Genomic DNA, 8104 nt, shown 5'->3' on the forward strand with positions numbered 1-8104 from the left:
ACCACAACACAGCCAAGTGGGATGACCCACCCTGCCCAGTACCTAAGGCTCTGCCCCTTACAACATAACAGCTGTGCCAAGACAAAGAAATGTGGCACAAATAAAAGAACAGGTCAAAATTCCAGAAAAAGAACTAAGCAACGAGGAGACAGCTGACACATCAGATGCAGAGTTCAAAACCCTGGTAATCAGGGGCTCACAGAATTGGTTGAGTATGGTCACAAAACAGAGGAAGATGGGAAGGCTATACAAATTGAAATAAAGAAAAATATACAGGGATGTGGCGGACTCTGGCCAGCAGAGCCAACCTTTTGTGACTGAAGATGAGAATGAATGCACAGGACACAGCAATCCTGTGGAGAAAAAGAAGACGGCACAGCCACTCTCTCAAGAGGAGAGTGCCCCAACCCTTGCCTGGATAGGCTTTATTGTTTTTCTCAGGTTTTACATCAAAGAAGGATTTATTATCTATTACATAGAATATTATGGTCTACATTTTGAGTAAAATCAAGGAAATGAAAATAACACATGCGGAAGGGAAAGACGGTGAGCTGATTAGCTCCATCCTTGGGAAAACTCACACAGGCTTTGGAAATCACTGTGAAGACAGACAATACACAGCTACTGCTTCAGACCAGGGTTTGGGAGTTTTAGCAAGAGCAAGCCATAACAGTCTGTATGCATTTTCTAGGCCCGATCCCCATGGGAAAACTCAGTTTGAAGGTCTGGCTCCTGCCCACCACCTCACTTCTGTAGGTGTTCCATACAGAGCTGAGACACATTTGCAGATGAAATCAAACTGGTCCACTACACAGGGAATGAACGGTGAAGGGAAGGAAAATGGGGCTCAAATCAATGGTTTGGAGCAGAAAAAAGAAAGAAATATTCAACCAGAACAGAATGAAGAAGCAAAAATTCAAAACAATGAGGAGAGGCTTAGGAACCTTGGGGACAACTTTAAATGTTACAACATTCGAATCACAGGGGTGCAGGAAGGAGAAGAGAAAGAGAAACAAATTGAAAACTTATTTGAACAAATAATGAAGGAGAACTTCCCCAATCTGGCAAAGGAAATAGACTTCCAGGAAGTCCAGGAAGCCCAAAGAGACCAAATGAAGTTGGACCCAAGGAAGCACACAGCAAGGCACATCATAATTATATTACCTAGGATTAAAGATAAGGAGAGACTCTTAAAAGCAGCAAGAGAAAAGGAGACAGTTACCTGTAAAGGAGTTCCCATCAGACTGTCAGCTGATTTCCTAAAAGAAATCTTAAGGGCAAGAGGTGTCAGGAGAAACGTATTCCAAGTCATGAAAGGCGAGGACCTACATCCAAGATTGCTCTATCCAGCAAAGCTTTCATTTAGAATGGAAGGGCAGATAAAGTGCTTCCCAGATAAGGTCAAGTCAAAGGAGTTCATCGTCACCAAGCCCTTATTACATGAAATGTTAAAGGGTCTTATGTAAAAAAAGAAGATCAAAACAATGAACAGTAAAATGCCAACAAACTCATAACTACCAACAATTGAACCTAAAACACAATAAAAACAAAAACAAACTAAACAAACAACTAGAACAGGAAGAGAATCACAGAAAAAATGAGATCACATGGAGGGTTTTGTGGGGGGTGGTAGAGGGAGAGGGGGAAAAGGTGCAGGGAATAAGAAGCATAAGTGGTAGGTAGAAGATAGACAGGGGAAGGTTAGAAATAGCATAGGAAATGGAGAAGCCAAGAACTGACATGTACATCCCAGGGACATGAACTAAGGGGCTGGGAATGCAGGTGGAGGGTACAGGGTGAAGGGGAATAAAGGAAAGAAAAAATGGGACAACTGTAATGGCATAACCACACACACACACACACACACACACACACACACACACGATATATCAGCTTTAAATAGCACATTAGATCGAATGGACATAACTGACATCTACAGGGCCTTTCACCCCAGAACACCAGATTATACATCCTTCTCCAGTGCACATGGAACATTCTCAAGGTTAGACCACATGTTGGAAAACAAAACTAGCCTGCACGAATTTAAGGAAATTAATATCATACCACAATGCTCTGAAAAGTCAGAGTAACAGGGGATTGATAGGGGAACTCTAGTGTTAATGAGTTTAGTCTTAATTGACAGGCTCAGGTGACTAGTGCACGTGAAAGCTGTTATTCCAAAACTGTGAAGCTTTGGAATAAAGACTCCTTCCCTTCATCACCGAAGCTTTGCCTCTGGGATTTTGCCTGGAGGGAGGCGGCAGGCAGTGGGACCCCACTTGCTGTTCAGTAGCACATGCATGTGGTGTATCATAGGATTCTACACTTGAAACCTCTACAGTCTCACTAATTAATGTTGCCACAATAACTTCAGTTTGTTTTTAAGAGGACAGGCAAATGGCCAACAGACGTATAAAAAGATGCTCAGCATCACTAATCATCAGAGAAGCTCAAATTAAAACCATAAGGAGGTATCACCTCCCACCAGCCAGAATGGCCATCATCAATAAATCAACAAACAACAAGTGCTGGCGAGACCATGGAGAAAAGGGAACCCTGGTGCACTGTTGGTGGGAGTGCAGACTGGTGCAGACACTGTGGGAAACAGCATGGAATTTCCTCCAAGAATCAGAAATGGATTTCCCTTATGACCCAGTGACCCCACCCTGGGTACATATGGGAAGAAACCCCAACACTAACTGGAAAGAACATACACACCCCCATGTGCATTGCAGTGTTACAACAGCCAGGATTTGGAAGCAACTGAAGCACCCAGTATACTCGTTACTCAGCAGACGAGTGCAGACAAGGGGCGGCACATGCACACAGTGGAACACTCCACGTGACCATGAAAAGGATGAAATCTTACCGTTATGCTCAGTGAAATAAGTCAGTTAGAGAAAGACAGATACCACATGATCTCATTCATATGTGGAATCCAAAGAATAAAATAAACAAATAAAACAGAAACAGGCCATAGATGCAGAAAACAGACAGGGTGGCCAGAGTGGGACGGGCGGCTGCATGAAAAGGGGGAGGGATGCAGAAGGACAGATCGGCCGTCACAGACATTCACGGGGACGCAGCCCAGCACAGGGGGCACAGCCGTGGTGCTGTGGATACTGTGTGCGGTGCCCGGGGGGCACTGCGGATATGGGGTGGGGAGGACAGTTTATAAAGTCTTAATATATGATTATTTAATCACTGTGCTGTGCACCTGAAACTGATGCAAAATAATATCGAATACAAACTGTAACTGAAATAGAAAGTTGAGAACAGCTTCTCTAACAGTTGCTTGAACACACAAGTTCACAGCAGCACGAGTCACAACAGCCGAAGGTGGAAAGAGTCTGTCAGCTCAGGATTCAACAAGAAAATTATCCGTCCACACAATGGAATGTTATTTGGCCGTAAAAAGGAATGAAGTCCTGACATGTGGTTTAAGGCAGCCCAACCTTGGAAAAAACCTCCTGCTAAGTGAAAGAAGCCAGACACACACGTACACACACACACACGTTGCATGATTCCCATTTACACGAAATGTGCAGAGCAGGTGAGTCCACAGTAACAGAGAGCAGGGTCGTGGTTACCGGGGCCCAGGGGGTGGGAGGCATCACTGCAGGGGGACAACGCTTCTGTCTGGGGGCGAGGACGTCCTGGAGGAGGCGGTGGTGATGGCTGCCCAGCAGTGGGAGTGTGCTCCCCTCACTGACCTGTGCGCCTAACAGTGCTTAACATGGTCAGTTTTCATTCTGTGTACTCTGCCACAACCAAAAGGTGGAGGATTCCCCAAAACCGCAGAGAATAAAGCGTTTTCAGCAAAGCCGCTCCCACACATCCAGCAGACCACCCTGCATCTGCACACCCCCCACCAGGCCTCCCTGAGCCTTACCTGTGAGGCTGATGGAACCCCAGCTGGTCACCCAGCACATCCTCTTCTCAGGGACCTTTATGGAGGCAGGTGGGAGGGCGACCCAGGTGATGTGCTTAGAGAGTGTCACCAGGGACCCCAGTTTCAGGAGGGCAATGTCGGTGCACCCCTCGGCAGACGGGCTGCGTGGGGTTGAACTTGGGGTGGCAGATGATCTGAGTCACATTTGTCAGTTTGTCCTGGTCCTAGAGTCTCAGCTGCCCAACTCGGACCCTGACTGCATAAGCCTCCAAGTCCTCCGTGAGAGAGAGGGACCAGGAGCTTCTCAGAGGAGGCAAGGGGACAGGCCCAGTCTTGGCACAGCAGCAAGAACTGGGCCGTCCACTAACAGTGGCTTTCCCTGACACCCAGGGACCTGCCCAAACCCCCCTCCAATCACCACTTTGCATGTTCCCCACCCCCACTGCTGCCCCGGGGGCATCAGGCTGTGTGACTCACCACTGGGGGCAGTGGGTGGTAGTCAGCACGCACTGCTGGTGGGTGAGGGGGCCCCCACATGTGTTGGGTCACAGCTCAAGCTCCTTGAACTGTCAGAAGCTGAACTGCCAAGGCCACGGTCCAGCAGGGGCACTGTGCACCCCCATATCCCACCCTGCTTCCTCCTGAGCTGGGGTCTGGGAAGTAAAAAGGGGCACCATCATAGACCGCAGCAGGGACTCTCACACTCAGTCCCTCCTAGGAGTGGGCCACCAGTCCCACCCAGAGCTGGTTGGTGCTGAGGGTTTTGGACAGCGTGAGGCAGAAGATGGGGATGGCAGTCAGGACTCACCGGGGAACAGAGGCACAGAGCCCCCCCAGGCCTGGGAGGGTCAGGAACAGCAGCCACAGAATCTGTGGGGGTGGGCAGGGGCCTGGGTTGGACCCCTTGGGGCCAGGATCCCGTTGGGAGTTGGAGAAGCCCAGGTCTGAGCAGGGGCACCTGCATCCTGATGGAACCCTCCTCTCATTCCTCTGGGGGCTCTCTGAGCCCCTTTATCCCTGGCAGGGGAAGGGGCAGGCGGGGTCAGCCCCTTGGCTGGGCTGTGGGCAGGGAGGGGAGCTTCTGGTTTCTCAGGTTCATCCCAGGTCCGTGAGACAGTCAACAGGCAACAAAGAGCTCATGTGGGGCTCTCCCTGCTTCTCCCCAGACCGGCCTACAGGCTGTCACTGGGCAACAAGCAGGCTCCAGCTGTAAGGACCTCACCTCAGAACAAGCAGGCCAGTGGAAATGAGCAGAGGAGAGGATGTCAGGAGGATGCAGGTTTGCTGGAAGAAGCTCTGGAGCTTGAGCTCAGGCAGGCAGGACAGGGGAGGCGGAGACGCCAGGTGCTACATCACTGGAGCCACAGAGCAGCCCCTGAATGCACTGAACCCTGGGATGCCACATGGAGCACACCGCCCTTTGACTGCACTGCAGCCGCCTCATTGGCAGGGGACCTGCAGCCACCCTCACTACCACCTGCTGAGAGACATGGCAAACTGTCCTCTCTGCAGGCTGAACTCTCTGGAAGCCTGCAATGAGAAGGGGTGTCTCATGCAGAGTACAAATTGGGGAAAGGCATGTTTGTGGCAGGTGGACGGAGCACAGCAGGGCCGAGGGAGGGGCTGGGGCATGATGCAGGACTGACAACGCCTTGGCCGACCCATGGGGAGACCAAGTGTCCACCGTTCTTACTGCAACAAAATTCTGACCCATGCATCTTCCTGCAGTGACCAAGAGGGACCTGATTGGGTGACACAACCAGAAGGAACTGCCAGGCCTCCCAGACCAGGGTAACCAAGTCCGCCCTGGAGGGGGCGCTGGAAGTCCCTCTCTGTGTCCAGCACTGCCCACACCCCTCTGCCTCGTGTTCTGGGGCCAGCTGCTGCAGGACCACAGAGGACCTCTGTGCCCAGGCAAGCTGGGAAGGAGAGGTTCCCAGTACAACTGAGGCCAATGGGGCCCCTCCGCTGTCCATGTGGATCTTCCCCCTTTGCTCTGCACTCTGGCTCTGACCTGGTAGCACAACGCAGACCCCCATCCCCGAGGGTCTGAGCCCTGTCTGGTCACATGGACTCTCAGCACAGGGAGCTGCAGCTGTCCATCTGCCACCACAATCGAGGAGGAGGTGCCCAGGGACACAGAAGTGCCCCATCTTCCCTGCCCTCCACTGTGACACAGCAGCCCTTCCTCCTCCCAGTGGTCAGGGCCACTGTCCCTACTGAGATGGTGGCACTTCCTCGTGCCCACTGGCCTCTAGACACAAGGAAGTCAACACGTCCAGGCTCCAGCTGTAGCTTACATCTCAGTGATGTTCCTTGGGCCCTGGCCAGCGTGGCTCAGGTGCTCGGAGGGCCATTTCATACAGAAAGGGTCAGGGCACATACCTAACTTGCAGGTTGGTCCCCAGTCTGGGTGCAGAAGCATGCCATCCCGGTCCAGATGGGAAGGATCCCTGGTCTGGGCAGGTGTGGGAGGCAAGTGATCAGTGCTTCCCTCTCGCATCCCTGTTTCTCTCCCTCCCCTCCCTGTCTCTGTAAAAACCAATGGAAAAAATGTACTCTGGTGAACACATATTAATAACAACAACAACAACAACAACAACAACAACAACAACAATAATCCTCAGTGCACTTTGCTTGGCTCTTGTATTGTCACTCCCCCATTGGGGCTTGCTAACACCAGCACTTTGACACCCTGTGTCTGCTGAGTCCCTCAGCACAGACCACAGCCTGGACCTGCAGAGGGGGCCCTTCCTGGCACTGAGACTCCAGACAGTAAGTGGAACAGCTGTGGCCCCAGACACCTTGATTTTGACTTCTGGCCTCCAGACAGTAGGAGGGTGAATTTCTGCTGCTTTAAGCACACACCCACCATCTGTGGTTTTTTTTTACTGAGACTCCAGGCCACCAGCGCAGGTGGGAGAGCTGGATGGTGACTGAATTGTTATCCACCTGGAGGGAAGGGCATGCCCCTAGGTAGAATGCACTTCCAAGCCCTGAAGGTGTCTCTGGCTACCTCCCACTAGGAGAAGAGACCAACACCTGTGGGCCCTTACTTCAGAGTCCCCCTGGGCACTGACTGGCTCTGGAAGGGCCTCTCTGGGGTGACAAGGCCCTGCTGGCTCAGCTACCCAAGCCCCCACCTCTGCCAGGCCAGCGCCCAGGGGGAACTGATCCCAGACACTACAAGCAACACACCATCCCCAGCCTCCAGCTCCAGTCCAGGCCTCCTGGTTCAGCCCGCCTGGCATTGCAGCCCAGCCCAGGAGGTGAGGTGCTCTGGTGGTGATTTCAGCCAGATCGGGGCAGGGCCCTGGGCCCATCCTCAGGAGAGAGAGCCCTGAGGGTCCACCCTTTGGCCATGCCTGCAGACACAGTCCCAGCTCAGGTGGGTCAGACCCGGCCCGTCCTCCAACACCTGGTCCTACCCAGGCCCCTCTCCCTCCCTTGGGAGCTCTGGCCCTGGAGTCTCTCAGACCCTCATTCTTCACCCTGCAGACACTAAAGCTTTGACAATGCCTCCCACCAGCAGAGGAAAGCTTTCACGGGCTGCAAAGGGATTCACAATGCCATGGAACCAGGCAGCAAGGCAGGCACAGCCACACCCTCCTGCAGGCAGAGGGCCACCTGGATCTGAGTGGGCCACCTGGCAGCCGCCCTTCAGCGTGGCCCCACTGACAGGTGCCTGGGACTCCAAGGAGCACAGGCCAGGCTATGCTTGTGTCAGCCCCTCCCTCCTCCCTGGGTGGAGCAGACCCCCAGGGGGCCCATCTGCACAGTGGTGCCTTCCAGCTGAGTCTCAGGCCTCATTTTCCCAGAAAAGGGATTTGCTGCAGAGCTCCAGGCTCCCAGGAAAGCCAGGCTGCAGTCCCTGGGCACGTGGGGGAAGCAGCTCCTGACCCACCCACCCTGGAACTTTCAGTCTCCCGAACTCCAGAGTCCAACCTCCCCCCAGGCACCCAGGTCACAGTTAGAGGAGAGGACTGTTATCCCCCTGGTCCGGGGGGCAGGGGTCTTGGTTACTGAAAGGTCTCAAAGGCTGCCATCACATTTCAGAAATGAGACTCTGGGGACCAGCCTGTCTCTGAAGGGTGTGGAGGCCCCTCCCCCACAATAGAGGGCTGCATCAGGCTACAAGGGCTCTGGTGGGTCCTGGCCCACCCTGAAGGTGCAGGGACCCACTCAGGAATGGGGTAGGTTCACCAGGAATGT

This window comes from Phyllostomus discolor, chromosome 3, assembly GCF_004126475.2.
Source record: "Phyllostomus discolor isolate MPI-MPIP mPhyDis1 chromosome 3, mPhyDis1.pri.v3, whole genome shotgun sequence".
In the NCBI taxonomy this organism is placed as follows: domain Eukaryota; kingdom Metazoa; phylum Chordata; class Mammalia; order Chiroptera; family Phyllostomidae; genus Phyllostomus; species Phyllostomus discolor.